Source organism: Camelus dromedarius, unplaced genomic scaffold (genome assembly GCF_036321535.1).
Source record: "Camelus dromedarius isolate mCamDro1 unplaced genomic scaffold, mCamDro1.pat HAP1_SCAFFOLD_183, whole genome shotgun sequence".
Taxonomy (NCBI): domain Eukaryota; kingdom Metazoa; phylum Chordata; class Mammalia; order Artiodactyla; family Camelidae; genus Camelus; species Camelus dromedarius.
The window spans coordinates 948,167-966,604 of NW_026989846.1; positions in this window are offsets into that span (position 1 = coordinate 948,167).

The window sequence follows — 18,438 nt, forward strand, 5'->3', positions numbered from 1 at the left end:
ACTGAGAAAGCAGAGAAAAAGTGTCTCCTGCAAACCGTTCCATTGGTGGTAGATGAACGAACTTCTCTCCACTTGCTCATTTCTGAGAGATAGGTGTGTGTGAAAGCCGTCCTTCAACTAGCTTGTTGGGAACCCAAAGTTTCTTTTCAGTTGCAAACTCCATTCCATACATATATAAGGAGAGGTACTAGCTCCAAATCGGTTTTACAGTGAAAACTGCAGGAAATTCAAACCGGCACTAGGAAACAGACTGAGAATGCAGAGAACAAGTGTCTCCTGCAACCCGTTCCCTTGGTGCTAGATGAACGAACGTCTCTCCACTTGCTAATTTTTGAGAGATAGGTGTGTGTGAAAGCCGTCCTTCAGCTAGCTTGTTGGGAACACAAAGTTTCTTTTCAGTTGCAAACTCCATTCCATACATATATATGGGGAGGTACTAGCTCCAACTCGGTTTTACAGTGAAAACTGCAGGAACTTCAAACCGGCACTAGGAAACAGACTGAGAAAGCAGAGAAAAAGTGTCTCCTGCAACCCGTTCCCTTAGTGCTAGATGAACGAACGTCTCTCCACTTGCTCATTTCTGAGAGATAAGTGTGTGTGAAAGCCGTTATTCACCTAGCTTGTTGGGAACACAAAGTTTCTTTTCAGTTGCAAACTCCATTCCATACATATATATGGGGAGGTACTAGCTCCAACTCGGTTTTACAGTGAAAACTGCAGGAACTTCAAACCGGCACTAGGAAACAGACTGAGAAAGCAGAGAAAAAGTGTCTCCTGCAACCCGTTCCCTTGGTGCTAGATGAACAAACGTCTCTCCACTTGCTCAGTTCCGAGAGATAAGTGTGTGTGAAAGCCGTCCTTCAACTAGCTTGTTGGGAACACTAAGTTTCTTTTCAGTTGCAAACTCCATTCCATACATATATATGGGGAGGTACAAGCTCCAACTCGGTTTTACAGTGAAAACTGCAGGAACTTCTAACCGGCACTAGGAAACAGACTGAGAAAGCAGAGAAAAAGTGTCTCCTGCAACGCGTTCCCTTGGTGCTAGATGAACTAACGTCTCTCCGCTTGCTCAGTTCTGAGAGATAAGTGTGTATGAAAGCCGTCCTTCACCTAGCTTGTTGTGAACACAAAGTTTCTTTTCAGTTGCAAACTCCATTCCATACATATATAAGGGGAGGTACTAGCTCCAACTCGGTTTTACAGTGAAAACTGCAGGAACTTCAAACCGGCACTAGGAAACAGACTGAGAAAGCAGAGAAATTGTGTCTCCTGCAACCCGATCCCTTGGTGCTAGATGAACGAACGTCTCTCCGCTTGCTCAGTTCTGAGAGATAAGTGTGTGTGAAAGCCGTTCTTCACCTAGCTTGTTGGGAACACAAAGTTTCTTTTCAGTTGCAAACTCCATTCCATACATATATATGGGGAGGTACTAGCTCCAACTCGGTTTTACAGTGAAAACTGCAGGAACTTCAAACCGGCACTAGGAAACAGACTGAGAAAGCAGAGAAAAAGTTTCTCCTGCAACCCGTTCCCTTGGTGCTAGATGAACAAACGTCTCTCCACTTGCTCAGTTCCGAGAGATAAGTGTGTGTGAAAGCCGTCCTTCAACAAGCTTGTTGGGAACACTAAGTTTCTTTTCAGTTGCAAACTCCATTCCATACATGTATATGGGGAGGTACAAGCTCCAACTCGGTTTTACAGTGAAAACTGCAGGAACTTCAAACCGGCACTAGGAAGCAGACTGAGAATGCAGAGAAAAAGTGTCTCCTGCAACCCGTTCCCTTGGTGCTAGATGAACGAACATCTCTCCACTTGCTCATTTCTGAGAGATAAATGTGTGTGAAAGCCGTCCTTCAACTAGCTTGTTGGGAACACAAAGTTACTTTTCAGTTGCAAACTCCATTCCATACATATATATGGGGAGGTACTAGCTCCAACTCGGTTTTACAGTGAAAACTGCAGGAACTTCAAACCGGCACTAGGAAACAGACTGAGAAAGCAGAGAAAAAGTGTCTCCTGCAACCCGATCCCTTGGTGCTAGATGAACGAACGTCTCTCCACTTGCTCAGTTCTGAGAGATAAGTGTGTGTGAAAGCCATATTTCACCTAGCTTGTTGGGAAAACAAAGTTTCTTTTCAGTTGCAAACTCCATTCCATACATATATATGGGGAGGTACTAGCTCCAAATCGGTTTTACGGTGAAAACTGCAGGAACTTCAAACCTGCACTAGGAAACAGACTGATAAAGCAGAGAAAAAGTGTATCCTGCACCCGTTCCCTAAATGCTAGATGAACGAAAGTCTCTCTACTTGCTCAGTTCTGAGAGATAAGTGTGTGTGAAAGCCGTCCTTCACCTAGATTGTTGGGAACACAAAGTTTCTTTTCAGTTGCAAACTCCATTCCATACATATATAAGGGGAGGTACTAGCTCCAACTCGGTTTTACAGTGAAAACTGCAGGAACTTCAAACCGGCACTAGGAAACAGACTGAGAAAGCAGAGAAAAAGTGTCTCCTGCAAACCGTTCCCTTGGTGCTAGATGAACGAACGTCTCTCCACTTGCTCAGTTCCGAGAGATAAGTGTGTGTGAAAGCCGTCCTTCAACTAGCTTGTTGGGAACACTAAGTTTCTTTTCAGTTGCAAACTCCATTCCATACATATATATGGGGAGGTACAAGATCCAACTCGGTTTTACAGTGAAAACTGCAGGAATTTCAAACCGGCACTAGGAAACAGACTGAGAATGCAGAGAAAAAGTGTCTCCTGCAACCCGTTCCCTTGGTGCTAGATGAACGAACATCTCTCCACTTGCTCATTTCTGAGAGATAAATGTGTGTGAAAGCCGTCCTTCACCTAGCTTGTTGGGAACACAAAGATACTTTTCAGTTGCAAACTCCATTCCATACATATATATGGGGAGGTACTAGCTCCAACTCGGTTTTACAGCGAAAACTGCAGGAACTTCAAACCGGCACTAGGAAACAGACTGAGAAAGCAGAGAAAAAGTGTCTCCTGCAACCCGTTCCCTTGATGCTAGATGAACGAACGTCTCTCCACTTGCTCATTTCTGAGAGATAAGTGTGTGTGAAAGCCGTCCTTCACCTAGCTTGTTGGGAACACAAAGTTTCCTTTCAGTTGCAAACTCCATTCCATACATATATATGGGGAGGTACTAGCTCCAACTCGGTTTTACAGTGAAAACTGCAGGAACTTCAAACCGGCACTAGGAAACAGACTGAGAAAGCAGAGAAAAAGTGTCTCCTGCAACCCGTTCCCTTGGTGCTAGATGAACAAACGTCTCTCCACTTGCTCAGTTCCGAGAGATAAGTGTGTGTGAAAGCCGTCCTTCAACTAGCTTGTTGGGAACACTAAGTTTCTTTTCAGTTGCAAACTCCATTCCATACATATATATGGGGAGGTACAAGCTCCAACTCGGTTTTACAGTGAAAACTGCAGGAACTTCAAACCGGCACTAGGAAGCAGACTGAGAATGCAGAGAAAAAGTGTCTCCTGCAACCCGTTCCCTTGGTGCTAGATGAACGAACATCTCTCCACTTGCTCATTTCTGAGAGATAAATGTGTGTGAAAGCCGTCCTTCACCTAGCTTGTTGGGAACACAAAGTTACTTTTCAGTTGCAAACTCCATTCCATACATATATATGGGGAGGTACTAGCTCCAACTCGGTTTTACAGTGAAAACTGCAGGAACTTCAAACCGGCACTAGGAAACAGACTGAGAAAGCAGAGAAAAAGTGTCTCCTGCAACCCGATCCCTTGGTGCTAGATGAACGAACGTCTCTCCACTTGCTCAGTTCCGAGAGATAAGTGTGTGTGAAAGCCGTCCTTCATCTAGCTTGTTGGGAACACTAAGTTTCTTTTCAGTTGCAAACTCCATTCCATACATATATATGGGGAGGTACAAGCTCCAACTCGGTTTTACAGTGAAAACTGCAGGAACTTCAAACAGGCACTAGGAAAAAGACTGAGAAAGCAGAGAAAAAGTGTCTCCTGCAAACCGTTCCATTGGTGGTAGATGAACGAACTTCTCTCCACTTGCTCATTTCTGAGAGATAGGTGTGTGTGAAAGCCGTCCTTCAACTAGATTGTTGGGAACCCAAAGTTTCTTTTCAGTTGCAAACTCCATTCCATACATATATAAGGGGAGGTACTAGCTCCAAATCGGTTTTACAGTGAAAACTGCAGGAAATTCAAACCGGCACTAGGAAACAGACTGAGAATGCAGAGAACAAGTGTCTCCTGCAACCCGTTCCCTTGTTGCTAGATGAACGAACGTCTCTCCACTTGCTAATTTTTGAGAGATAGGTGTGTGTGAAAGCCGTCCTTCAGCTAGCTTGTTGGGAACACAAAGTTTCTTTTCAGTTGCAAACTCCATTCCATACATATATATGGGTAGGTACTAGCTCCAACTCGGTTTTACAGTGAAAACTGCAGGAACTTCAAACCGGCACTAGGAAACAGACTGAGAAAGCAGAGAAAAAGTGTCTCCTGCAACCCGTTCCCTTAGTGCTAGATGAACGAACGTCTCTCCACTTGCTCATTTCTGAGAGGTAAGTGTGTGTGAAAGCCGTTATTCACCTAGCTTGTTGGGAACACAAAGATTCTTTTCAGTTGCAAACTCCATTCCATACATATATATGGGGAGGTACTAGCTCCAACTCGGTTTTACAGTGAAAACTGCAGGAACTTCAAACCGGCACTAGGAAACAGACTGAGAAAGCAGAGAAAAAGTGTCTCCTGCAACCCGTTCCCTTGGTGCTAGATGAACAAACGTCTCTCCACTTGCTCAGTTCCGAGAGATAAGTGTGTGTGAAAGCCGTCCTTCAACTAGCTTGTTGGGAACACTAAGTTTCTTTTCAGTTGCAAACTCCATTCCATACATATATATGGGGAGGTACAAGCTCCAACTCGGTTTTACAGTGAAAACTGCAGGAACTTCTAACCGGCACTAGGAAACAGACTGAGAAAGCAGAGAAAAAGTGTCTCCTGCAACGCGTTCCCTTGGTGCTAGATGAACTAACGTCTCTCCGCTTGCTCAGTTCTGAGAGATAAGTGTGTATGAAAGCCGTCCTTCACCTAGCTTGTTGTGAACACAAAGTTTCTTTTCAGTTGCAAACTCCATTCCATACATATATAAGGGGAGGTACTAGCTCCAACTCGGTTTTACAGTGAAAACTGCAGGAACTTCAAACCGGCACTAGGAAACAGACTGAGAAAGCAGAGAAATTGTGTCTCCTGCAACCCGATCCCTTGGTGCTAGATGAACGAACGTCTCTCCGCTTGCTCAGTTCTGAGAGATAAGTGTGTGTGAAAGCCGTTCTTCACCTAGCTTGTTGGGAACACAAAGTTTCTTTTCAGTTGCAAACTCCATTCCATACATATATATGGGGAGGTACTAGCTCCAACTCGGTTTTACAGTGAAAACTGCAGGAACTTCAAACCGGCACTAGGAAACAGACTGAGAAAGCAGAGAAAAAGTGTCTCCTGCAACCCGTTCCCTTGGTGCTAGATGAACAAACGTCTCTCCACTTGCTCATTTCTGAGAGATAAGTGTGTGTGAAAGCCGTCCTTCAACTAGGTTGTTGGGAACACTAAGTTTCTTTTCAGTTGCAAACTCCATTCCATACATATATATGGGGAGGTAAAAGCTCCAACTCGGTTTTACAGTGAAAACTGCAGGAACTTCTAACCGGCACTAGGAAACAGACTGAGAAAGCAGAGAAAAAGTGTCTCCTGCAACGCGTTCCCTTGGTGCTAGATGAACTAACGTCTCTCCGCTTGCTCAGTTCTGAGAGATAAGTGTGTATGAAAGCCGTCCTTCACCTAGCTTGTTGTGAACACAAAGTTTCTTTTCAGTTGCAAACTCCATTCCATACATATATAAGGGGAGGTACTAGCTCCAACTCGGTTTTACAGTGAAAACTGCAGGAACTTCTAACCGGCACTAGGAAACAGACTGAGAAAGCAGAGAAATTGTGTCTCCTGCAACCCGATCCCTTGGTGCTAGATGAACGAACGTCTCTCCGCTTGCTCAGTTCTGAGAGATAAGTGTGTGTGAAAGCCGTTCTTCACCTAGCTTGTTGGGAACACAAAGTTTCTTTTCAGTTGCAAACTCAATTCCATACATATATATGGGGTGGTTCTAGCTCCAAATCTATTTTACAGTGAAAACTGCAGGAACTTCAAACCGGCACTAGGAAACAGACTGAGAATGCAGAGAAAAAGTGTCTCCTGCAACGCGTTCCCTTGGTGCTAGATGAACTAACGTCTCTCCGCTTGCTCAGTTCTGAGAGATAAGTGTGTATGAAAGCCGTCCTTCACCTAGCTTGTTGTGAACACAAAGTTTCTTTTCAGTTGCAAACTCCATTCCATACATATATAAGGGGAGGTACTAGCTCCAACTCGGTTTTACAGTGAAAACTGCAGGAACTTCAAACCGGCACTAGGAAACAGACTGAGAAAGCAGAGAAATTGTGTCTCCTGCAACCCGATCCCTTGGTGCTAGATGAACGAACGTCTCTCCGCTTGCTCAGTTCTGAGAGATAAGTGTGTGTGAAAGCCGTTCTTCACCTAGCTTGTTGGGAACACAAAGTTTCTTTTCAGTTGCAAACTCCATTCCATACATATATATGGGGAGGTACTAGCTCCAACTCGGTTTTACAGTGAAAACTGCAGGAACTTCAAACCGGCACTAGGAAACAGACTGAGAAAGCAGAGAAAAAGTGTCTCCTGCAACCCGTTCCCTTGGTGCTAGATGAACAAACGTCTCTCCACTTGCTCATTTCTGAGAGATAAGTGTGTGTGAAAGCCGTCCTTCAACTAGGTTGTTGGGAACACTAAGTTTCTTTTCAGTTGCAAACTCCATTCCATACATATATATGGGGAGGTAAAAGCTCCAACTCGGTTTTACAGTGAAAACTGCAGGAACTTCTAACCGGCACTAGGAAACAGACTGAGAAAGCAGAGAAAAAGTGTCTCCTGCATCGCGTTCCCTTGGTGCTAGATGAACTAACGTCTCTCCGCTTGCTCAGTTCTGAGAGATAAGTGTGTATGAAAGCCGTCCTTCACCTAGCTTGTTGTGAACACAAAGTTTCTTTTCAGTTGCAAACTCCATTCCATACATATATAAGGGGAGGTACTAGCTCCAACTCGGTTTTACAGTGAAAACTGCAGGAACTTCAAACCGGCACTAGGAAACAGACTGAGAAAGCAGAGAAATTGTGTCTCCTGCAACCCGATCCCTTGGTGCTAGATGAACGAACGTCTCTCCGCTTGCTCAGTTCTGAGAGATAAGTGTGTGTGAAAGCCGTTCTTCACCTAGCTTGTTGGGAACACAAAGTTTCTTTTCAGTTGCAAACTCAATTCCATACATATATATGGGGTGGTTCTAGCTCCAAATCTATTTTACAGTGAAAACTGCAGGAACTTCAAACCGGCACTAGGAAACAGACTGAGAATGCAGAGAAAAAGTGTCTCCTGCAACCCGTTCCCTTGGTGCTAGATGAACTAACGTCTCTCCACTTGCTCATTTCTGAGAGATAAATGTGTGTGAAAGCCGTCCTTCACCTAGCTTGTTGGGAACACAAATTTACTTTTCAGTTACAAACTCCATTCCATACATATATATGGGGAGGTACAAGCTCCAACTCGGTTTTACAGTGAAAACTGCAGGAACTTCAAACCGGCACTAGGAAACAGACTGAGAAAGCAGAGAAAAAGTGTCTCCTGCAACCCGATCCCTTGGTGCTAGATGAACGAACGTCTCTCCACTTGCTCAGTTCCGAGAGATAAGTGTGTGTGAAAGCCGTCCTTCATCTAGCTTGTTGGGAACACTAAGTTTCTTTTCAGATGCAAACTCCATTCCATACATATATATGGGGAGGTAAAAGCTCCAACTCGGTTTTACAGTGAAAACTGCAGGAACTTCAAACAGGCACTAGGAAAAAGACTGAGAAAGCAGAGAAAAAGTGTCTCCTGCAAACCGTTCCCTTGGTGCTAGATGAACGAACTTCTCTCCACTTGCTCATTTCTGAGAGATAGGTGTGTGTGAAAGCCGTCCTTCACCTAGCTTGTTGGGAACACAAAGTTTCTTTTCAGTTGCAAACTCCATTCCATACATATATAAGGGGAGGTACTAGCTCCAACTCGGTTTTACAGTGAAAACTGCAGAAAATTCAAACCGGCACTAGGAAACAGACTGAGAAAGCAGAGAACAAGTGTCTCCTGCAACCCGTTCCCTTGGTGCTAGATGAACGAACGTCTCTCCACTTGCTCATTTTTGAGAGATAGGTGTGTGTGAAAGCCGTCCTTCACCTAGCTTGTTGGGAACACAAAGTTTCTTTTCAGTTGCAAACTCCATTCCATACATATATATGGGGAGGTACTAGCTCCAACTCGGTTTTACAGTGAAAACTGCAGGAACTTCAAACCGGCACTAGGAAACAGACTGAGAAAGCAGAGAAAAAGTGTCTCCTGCAACCCGTTCCCTTGGTGCTAGATGAACGAACGTCTCTCCACTTGCTCATTTCTGAGAGATAAGTGTGTGTGAAAGCCGTCCTTCACCTAGCTTGTTGGGAACACAAAGTTTCTTTTCAGTTGCAAACTCCATTCCATACATATATATGGGGAGGTACTAGCTCCAACTCGGTTTTACAGTGAAAACTGCAGGAACTTCAAACCGGCACTAGGAAACAGACTGAGAAAGCAGAGAAAAAGTGTCTCCTGCAACCCGTTCCCTTGGTGCTAGATGAACAAACGTCTCTCCACTTGCTCAGTTCCGAGAGATAAGTGTGTGTGAAAGCCGTCCTTCAACTAGCTTGTTGGGAACACTAAGTTTCTTTTCAGTTGCAAACCCAATTCCATACATATATATGGGGAGGTACAAGCTACAACTCGGTTTTACAGTGAAAACTGCTGGAACTTCTAACCGGCACTAGGAAACAGACTGAGAAAGCAGAGAAAAAGTGTCTCCTGCAAACCGTTCCCTTGGTGCTAGATGAACGAACTTCTCTCCACTTGCTCATTTCTGAGAGATAGGTGTGTGTGAAAGCCGTCCTTCACCTAGCTTGTTGGGAACACAAAGTTTCTTTTCAGTTGCAAACTCCATTACATATATATATAAGGGGAGGTACTAGCTCCAACTCGGTTTTACAGTGAAAACTGCAGAAAATTCAAACCGGCACTAGGAAACAGACTGAGAAAGCAGAGAACAAGTGTCTCCTGCAACCCGTTCCCTTGGTGCTAGATGAACGAACGTCTCTCCACTTGCTCATTTTTGAGAGATAGGTGTGTGTGAAAGCCGTCCTTCACCTAGCTTGTTGGGAACACAAAGTTTCTTTTCAGTTGCAAACTCCATTCCATACATATATATGGGGAGGTACTAGCTCCAACTCGGTTTTACAGTGAAAACTGCAGGAACTTCAAACCGGCACTAGGAAACAGACTGAGAAAGCAGAGAAAAAGTGTCTCCTGCAACCCGTTCCCTTGGTGCTAGATGAACGAACGTCTCTCCACTTGCTCATTTCTGAGAGATAAGTGTGTGTGAAAGCCGTCCTTCACCTAGCTTGTTGGGAACACAAAGTTTCTTTTCAGTTGCAAACTCCATTCCATACATATATATGGGGAGGTACTAGCTCCGACTCGGTTTTACAGTGAAAACTGCAGGAACTTCAAACCGGCACTAGGAAACAGACTGAGAAAGCAGAGAAAAAGTGTCTCCTGCAACCCGTTCCCTTGGTGCTAGATGAACAAACGTCTCTCCACTTGCTCATTTCTGAGAGATAAGTGTGTGTGAAAGCCGTCCTTCAACTAGGTTGTTGGGAACACTAAGTTTCTTTTCAGTTGCAAACTCCATTCCATACATATATATGGGGAGGTACAAGCTCCAACTCGGTTTTACAGTGAAAACTGCAGGAACTTCTAACCGGCACTAGGAAACAGACTGAGAAAGCAGAGAAAAAGTGTCTCCTGCAACGCGTTCCCTTGGTGCTAGATGAACTAACGTCTCTCCGCTTGCTCAGTTCTGAGAGATAAGTGTGTATGAAAGCCGTCCTTCACCTAGCTTGTTGTGAACACAAAGTTTCTTTTCAGTTGCAAACTCCATTCCATACATATATAAGGGGAGGTACTAGCTCCAACTCGGTTTTACAGTGAAAACTGCAGGAACTTCAAACCGGCACTAGGAAACAGACTGAGAAAGCAGAGAAATTGTGTCTCCTGCAACCCGATCCCTTGGTGCTAGATGAACGAACGTCTCTCCGCTTGCTCAGTTCTGAGAGATAAGTGTGTGTGAAAGCCGTTCTTCACCTAGCTTGTTGGGAACACAAAGTTTCTTTTCAGTTGCAAACTCAATTCCATACATATATATGGGGTGGTTCTAGCTCCAAATCTATTTTACAGTGAAAACTGCAGGAACTTCAAACCGGCACTAGGAAACAGACTGAGAATGCAGAGAAAAAGTGTCTCCTGCAACGCGTTCCCTTGGTGCTAGATGAACTAACGTCTCTCCACTTGCTCAGTTCTGAGAGATAAGTGTGTATGAAAGCCGTCCTTCACCTAGCTTGTTGTGAACACAAAGTTTCTTTTCAGTTGCAAACTCCATTCCATACATATATAAGGGGAGGTACTAGCTCCAACTCGGTTTTACAGTGAAAACTGCAGGAACTTCAAACCGGCACTAGGAAACAGACTGAGAAAGCAGAGAAATTGTGTCTCCTGCAACCCGATCCCTTGGTGCTAGATGAACGAACGTCTCTCCGCTTGCTCAGTTCTGAGAGATAAGTGTGTGTGAAAGCCGTTCTTCACCTAGCTTGTTGGGAACACAAAGTTTCTTTTCAGTTGCAAACTCCATTCCATACATATATATGGGGAGGTACTAGCTCCAACTCGGTTTTACAGTGAAAACTGCAGGAAATTCAAACCGGCACTAGGAAACAGACTGAGAAAGCAGAGAAAAAGTGTCTCCTGCAACCCGTTCCCTTGGTGCTAGATGAACAAACGTCTCTCCACTTGCTCATTTCTGAGAGATAAGTGTGTGTGAAAGCCGTCCTTCAACTAGGTTGTTGGGAACACTAAGTTTCTTTTCAGTTGCAAACTCCATTCCATACATATATATGGGGAGGTAAAAGCTCCAACTCGGTTTTACAGTGAAAACTGCAGGAACTTCTAAACGGCACTAGGAAACAGACTGAGAAAGCAGAGAAAAAGTGTCTCCTGCAACGCGTTCCCTTGGTGCTAGATGAACTAACGTCTCTCCGCTTGCTCAGTTCTGAGAGATAAGTGTGTATGAAAGCCGTCCTTCACCTAGCTTGTTGTGAACACAAAGTTTCTTTTCAGTTGCAAACTCCATTCCATACATATATAAGGGGAGGTACTAGCTCCAACTCGGTTTTACAGTGAAAACTGCAGGAACTTCAAACCGGCACTAGGAAACAGACTGAGAAAGCAGAGAAATTGTGTCTCCTGCAACCCGATCCCTTGGTGCTAGATGAACGAACGTCTCTCCGCTTGCTCAGTTCTGAGAGATAAGTGTGTGTGAAAGCCGTTCTTCACCTAGCTTGTTGGGAACACAAAGTTTCTTTTCAGTTGCAAACTCAATTCCATACATATATATGGGGTGGTTCTAGCTCCAAATCTATTTTACAGTGAAAACTGCAGGAACTTCAAACCGGCACTAGGAAACAGACTGAGAATGCAGAGAAAAAGTGTCTCCTGCAACCCGTTCCCTTGGTGCTAGATGAACGAACGTCTCTCCACTTGCTCATTTCTGAGAGATAAATGTGTGTGAAAGCCGTCCTTCACCTAGCTTGTTGGGAACACAAATTTACTTTTCAGTTACAAACTCCATTCCATACATATATATGGGGAGGTACAAGCTCCAACTCGGTTTTACAGTGAAAACTGCAGGAACTTCAAACCGGCACTAGGAAACAGACTGAGAAAGCAGAGAAAAAGTGTCTCCTGCAACCCGATCCCTTGGTGCTAGATGAACGAACGTCTCTCCACTTGCTCAGTTCCGAGAGATAAGTGTGTGTGAAAGCCGTCCTTCATCTAGCTTGTTGGGAACACTAAGTTTCTTTTCAGTTGCAAACTCCATTCCATACATATATATGGGGAGGTAAAAACTCCAACTCGGTTTTACAGTGAAAACTGCAGGAACTTCAAACAGGCACTAGGAAAAAGACTGAGAAAGCAGAGAAAAAGTGTCTCCTGCAAACCGTTCCCTTGGTGCTAGATGAACGAACTTCTCTCCACTTGCTCATTTCTGAGAGATAGGTGTGTGTGAAAGCCGTCCTTCACCTAGCTTGTTGGGAACACAAAGTTTCTTTTCAGTTGCAAACTCCATTCCATACATATATAAGGGGAGGTACTAGCTCCAACTCGGTTTTACAGTGAAAACTGCAGAAAATTCAAACCGGCACTAGGAAACAGACTGAGAAAGCAGAGAACAAGTGTCTCCTGCAACCCGTTCCCTTGGTGCTAGATGAACGAACGTCTCTCCACTTGCTCATTTTTGAGAGATAGGTGTGTGTGAAAGCCGTCCTTCACCTAGCTTGTTGGGAACACAAAGTTTCTTTTCAGTTGCAAACTCCATTCCATACATATATATGGGGAGGTACTAGCTCCAACTCGGTTTTACAGTGAAAACTGCAGGAACTTCAAACCGGCACTAGGAAACAGACTGAGAAAGCAGAGAAAAAGTGTCTCCTGCAACCCGTTCCCTTGGTGCTAGATGAACGAACGTCTCTCCACTTGCTCATTTCTGAGAGATAAGTGTGTGTGAAAGCCGTCCTACACCTAGCTTGTTGGGAACACAAAGTTTCTTTTCAGTTGCAAACTCCATTCCATACATATATATGGGGAGGTACTAGCTCCAACTCGGTTTTACAGTGAAAACTGCAGGAACTTCAAACCGGCACTAGGAAACAGACTGAGAAAGCAGAGAAAAAGTGTCTCCTGCAACCCGTTCCCTTGGTGCTAGATGAACAAACGTCTCTCCACTTGCTCAGTTCCGAGAGATAAGTGTGTGTGAAAGCCGTCCTTCAACTAGCTTGTTGGGAACACTAAGTTTCTTTTCAGTTGCAAACTCCATTCCATACATATATATGGGGAGGTACAAGCTACAACTCGGTTTTACAGTGAAAACTGCTGGAACTTCTAACCGGCACTAGGAAACAGACTGAGAAAGCAGAGAAAAAGTGTCTCCTGCAAACCGTTCCCTTGGTGCTAGATGAACGAACTTCTCTCCACTTGCTCATTTCTGAGAGATAGGTGTGTGTGAAAGCCGTCCTTCACCTAGCTTGTTGGGAACACAAAGTTTCTTTTCAGTTGCAAACTCCATTACATATATATATAAGGGGAGGTACTAGCTCCAACTCGGTTTTACAGTGAAAACTGCAGAAAATTCAAACCGGCACTAGGAAACAGACTGAGAAAGCAGAGAACAAGTGTCTCCTGCAACCCGTTCCCTTGGTGCTAGATGAACGAACGTCTCTCCACTTGCTCATTTTTGAGAGATAGGTGTGTGTGAAAGCCGTCCTTCACCTAGCTTGTTGGGAACACAAAGTTTCTTTTCAGTTGCAAACTCCATTCCATACATATATATGGGGAGGTACTAGCTCCAACTCGGTTTTACAGTGAAAACTGCAGGAACTTCAAACCGGCACTAGGAAACAGACTGAGAAAGCAGAGAAAAAGTGTCTCCTGCAACCCGTTCCCTTGGTGCTAGATGAACGAACGTCTCTCCACTTGCTCATTTCTGAGAGATAAGTGTGTGTGAAAGCCGTCCTTCACCTAGCTTGTTGGGAACACAAAGTTTCTTTTCAGTTGCAAACTCCATTCCATACATATATATGGGGAGGTACTAGCTCCGACTCGGTTTTACAGTGAAAACTGCAGGAACTTCAAACCGGCACTAGGAAACAGACTGAGAAAGCAGAGAAAAAGTGTCTCCTGCAACCCGTTCCCTTGGTGCTAGATGAACAAACGTCTCTCCACTTGCTCAGTTCCGAGAGATAAGTGTGTGTGAAAGCCGTCCTTCAACTAGCTTGTTGGGAACACTAAGTTTCTTTTCAGTTGCAAACTCCATTCCATACATATATATGGGGAGGTACAAGCTACAACTCGGTTTTACAGTGAAAACTGCTGGAACTTCTAACCGGCACTTGGAAACAGACTGAGAAAGCAGAGAAAAAGTGTCTCCTGCAACGCGTTCCCTTGGTGCTAGATGAACGAACGTCTCTCCACTTGCTCATTTCTGAGAGATAAATGTGTGTGAAAGCCGTCCTTCACCTAGCTTGTTGGGAACACAAATTTACTTTTCAGTTACAAACTCCATTCCATACATATATATGGGGAGGTACTAGCTCCAACTCTGTTTTACAGTGAAAACTGCAGGAACTTCAAACCGGCACTAGGAAACAGACTGAGAAAGCAGAGAAAAAGTGTCTCCTGCAACCCGATCCCTTGGTGCTAGATGAACGAACGTCTCTCCACTTGCTCAGTTCCGAGAGATAAGTGTGTGTGAAAGCCGTCCTTCATCTAGCTTGTTGGGAACACTAAGTTTCTTTTCAGTTGCAAACTCCATTCCATACATATATATGGGGAGGTAAAAGCTCCAACTCGTTTTTACAGTGAAAACTGCAGGAACATCAAACAGGCACTAGGAAAAAGACTGAGAAAGCAGAGAAAAAGTGTCTCCTGCAAACCGTTCCCTTGGTGCTAGATGAACGAACTTCTCTCCACTTGCTCATTTCTGAGAGATAGGTGTGTGTGAAAGCCGTCCTTCACCTAGCTTGTTGGGAACACAAAGTTTCTTTTCAGTTGCAAACTCCATTCCATACATATATAAGGGGAGGTACTAGCTCCAACTCGGTTTTACAGTGAAAACTGCAGAAAATTCAAACCGGCACTAGGAAACAGACTGAGAAAGCAGAGAACAAGTGTCTCCTGCAACCCGTTCCCTTGGTGCTAGATGAACGAACGTCTCTCCACTTGCTCATTTTTGAGAGATAGGTGTGTGTGAAAGCCGTCCTTCACCTAGCTTGTTGGGAAAACAAAGTTTCTTTTCAGTTGCAAACTCCATTCCATACATATATATGGGGAGGTACTAGCTCCAACTCGGTTTTACAGTGAAAACTGCAGGAACTTCAAACCGGCACTAGGAAACAGACTGAGAAAGCAGAGAAAAAGTGTCTCCTGCAACCCGTTCCCTTGGTGCTAGATGAACGAACGTCTCTCCACTTGCTCATTTCTGAGAGATAAGTGTGTGTGAAAGCCGTCCTTCACCTAGCTTGTTGGGAACACAAAGTTTCTTTTCAGTTGCAAACTCCATTCCATACATATATATGGGGAGGTACTAGCTCCAACTCGGTTTTACAGTGAAAACTGCAGGAACTTCAAACCGGCACTAGGAAACAGACTGAGAAAGCAGAGAAAAAGTGTCTCCTGCAACCCGTTCCCTTGGTGCTAGATGAACAAACGTCTCTCCACTTGCTCAGTTCCGAGAGATAAGTGTGTGTGAAAGCCGTCCTTCAACTAGCTTGTTGGGAACACTAAGTTTCTTTTCAGTTGCAAACTCCATTCCATACATATATATGGGGAGGTACAAGCTACAACTCGGTTTTACAGTGAAAACTGCTGGAACTTCTAACCGGCACTAGGAAACAGACTGAGAAAGCAGAGAAAAATTGTCTCCTGCAAACCGTTCCCTTGGTGCTAGATGAACGAACTTCTCTCCACTTGCTCATTTCTGAGAGATAGGTGTGTGTGAAAGCCGTCCTTCACCTAGCTTGTTGGGAACACAAAGTTTCTTTTCAGTTGCAAACTCCATTACATATATATATAAGGGGAGGTACTAGCTCCAACTCGGTTTTACAGTGAAAACTGCAGAAAATTCAAACCGGCACTAGGAAACAGACTGAGAAAGCAGAGAACAAGTGTCTCCTGCAACCCGTTCCCTTGGTGCTAGATGAACGAACGTCTCTCCACTTGCTCATTTTTGAGAGATAGGTGTGTGTGAAAGCCGTCCTTCACCTAGCTTGTTGGGAACACAAAGTTTCTTTTCAGTTGCAAACTCCATTCCATACATATATATGGGGAGGTACTAGCTCCAACTCGGTTTTACAGTGAAAACTGCAGGAACTTCAAACCGGCACTAGGAAACAGACTGAGAAAGCAGAGAAAAAGTGTCTCCTGCAACCCGTTCCCTTGGTGCTAGATGAACGAAAGTCTCTCCACTTGCTCATTTCTGAGAGATAAGTGTGTGTGAAAGCCGTCCTTCACCTAGCTTGTTGGGAACACAAAGTTTCTTTTCAGTTGCAAACTCCATTCCATACATATATATGGGGAGGTACTAGCTCCAACTCGGTTTTACAGTGAAAACTGCAGGAACTTCAAACCGGCACTAGGAAACAGACTGAGAAAGCAGAGAAAAAGTGTCTCCTGCAACCCGTTCCCTTGGTGCTAGATGAACAAACGTCTCTCCACTTGCTCAGTTCCGAGAGGTAAGTGTGTGTGAAAGCCGTCCTTCAACCAGCTTGTTGGGAACACTAAGTTTCTTTTCAGTTGCAAACTCCATTCCATACATATATATGGGGAGGTACAAGCTACAACTCGGTTTTACAGTGAAAACTGCTGGAACTTCTAACCGGCACTAGGAAACAGACTGAGAAAGCAGAGAAAAAGTGTCTCCTGCAACGCGTTCCCTTGGTGCTAGATGAACTAACGTCTCTCCGCTTGCTCAGTTCTGAGAGATAATTGTGTATGAAAGCCGTCCTTCACCTAGCTTGTTGTGAACACAAAGTTTCTTTTCAGTTGCAAACTCCATTCCATACATATATAAGGGGAGGTACTAGCTCCAACTCGGTTTTACAGTGAAAACTGCAGGAACATCAAACCGGCACTAGGAAACAGACTGAGAAAGCAGAGAAATTGTGTCTCCTGCAACCCGATCCCTTGGTGCTAGATGAACGAACGTCTCTCCACTTGCTCATTTTTGAGAGATAGGTGTGTGTGAAAGCCGTCCTTCACATAGCTTGTTGGGAAAACAAAGTTTCTTTTCAGTTGCAAACTCCATTCCATACATATATATGGGGAGGTACTAGCTCCAACTCGGTTTTACAGTGAAAACTGCAGGAACTTCAAACCGGCACTAGGAAACAGACTGAGAAAGCAGAGAAAAAGTGTCTCCTGCAAACCGTTCCCTTGGTGCTAGATGAACGAACGTCTCTCCACTTGCTCATTTCTGAGAGATAAGTGTGTGTGAAAGCCGTCCTTCACCTAGCTTGTTGGGAACACAAAGTTTCTTTTCAGTTGCAAACTCCATTCCATACATATATATGGGGAGGTACTAGCTCCAACTCGGTTTTACAGTGAAAACTGCAGGAACTTCAAACCGGCACTAGGAAACAGACTGAGAAAGCAGAGAAAAAGTGTCTCCTGCAACCCGTTCCCTTGGTGCTAGATGAACAAACGTCTCTCCACTTGCTCAGTTCCGAGAGATAAGTGTGTGTGAAAGCCGTCCTTCAACTAGCTTGTTGGGAACACTAAGTTTCTTTTCAGTTGCAAACTCCATTCCATACATATATATGGGGAGGTACAAGCTACAACTCGGTTTTACAGTGAAAACTGCTGGAACTTCTAACCGGCACTAGGAAACAGACTGAGAAAGCAGAGAAAAAGTGTCTCCTGCAAACCGTTCCCTTGGTGCTAGATGAACGAACTTCTCTCCACTTGCTCATTTCTGAGAGATAGGTGTGTGTGAAAGCCGTCCTTCACCTAGCTTGTTGGGAACACAAAGTTTCTTTTCAGTTGCAAACTCCATTACATATATATATAAGGGGTGGTACTAGCTCCAACTCGGTTTTACAGTGAAAACTGCAGAAAATTCAAACCGGCACTAGGAAACAGACTGAGAAAGCAGAGAACAAGTGTCTCCTGCAACCCGTTCCCTTGGTGCTAGATGAACGAACGTCTCTCCACTTGCTCATTTTTGAGAGATAGGTGTGTGTGAAAGCCGTCCTTCACCTAGCTTGTTGGGAACACAAAGTTTCTTTTCAGTTGCAAACTCCATTCCATACATATATATGGGGAGGTACTAGCTCCAACTCGGTTTTACAGTGAAAACTGCAGGAACTTCAAACCGGCACTAGGAAACAGACTGAGAAAGCAGAGAAAAAGTGTCTCCTGCAACCCGTTCCCTTGGTGCTAGATGAACGAACGTCTCTCCACTTGCTCATTTCTGAGAGATAAGTGTGTGTGAAAGCCGTCCTTCACCTAGCTTGTTGGGAACACAAAGTTTCTTTTCAGTTGCAAACTCCATTCCATACATATATATGGGGAGGTACTAGCTCCAACTCGGTTTTACAGTGAAAACTGCAGGAACTTCAAACCGGCACTAGGAAACAGACTGAGAAAGCAG